The sequence below is a fragment of the Bombina bombina genome, chromosome 10 (assembly GCF_027579735.1).
Source record: "Bombina bombina isolate aBomBom1 chromosome 10, aBomBom1.pri, whole genome shotgun sequence".
NCBI classification, from domain to species: domain Eukaryota; kingdom Metazoa; phylum Chordata; class Amphibia; order Anura; family Bombinatoridae; genus Bombina; species Bombina bombina.
In genome coordinates, this window is record NC_069508.1 from 201,705,437 (window position 1) to 201,705,817 (window position 381).

The window sequence follows — 381 nt, forward strand, 5'->3', positions numbered from 1 at the left end:
AATGTACATTTACTGGTGATTGTAGTTCAAGAACATGCCCTCCTCTCCTCTTAGTTTGGTAAAATATTTCCGGTTACTGTTTCCTGTGTGTAGTGTACCCATGGAATGGGCTGTGTTAAATACTGGCAGTTTATTATTATTATTATTAAAATTAATAATATTATTATTAATAATAAAAATAGGCCAAATTAGAGTTGTGATGTTTATGGCGAAAGCAGTTTTGTTGGTAGCTGCCATTTGAGCCCACATAACAACTCAAATAAAATTATGCTGTGCGGCTTAGAAAATAATTTAGAATTTTATAATTAGATTTAACCCAATAATAATAATAATGTGGAGGGCTTTAAGAAGCTTGATTTAAAGTGAGAAATTAAATAAATG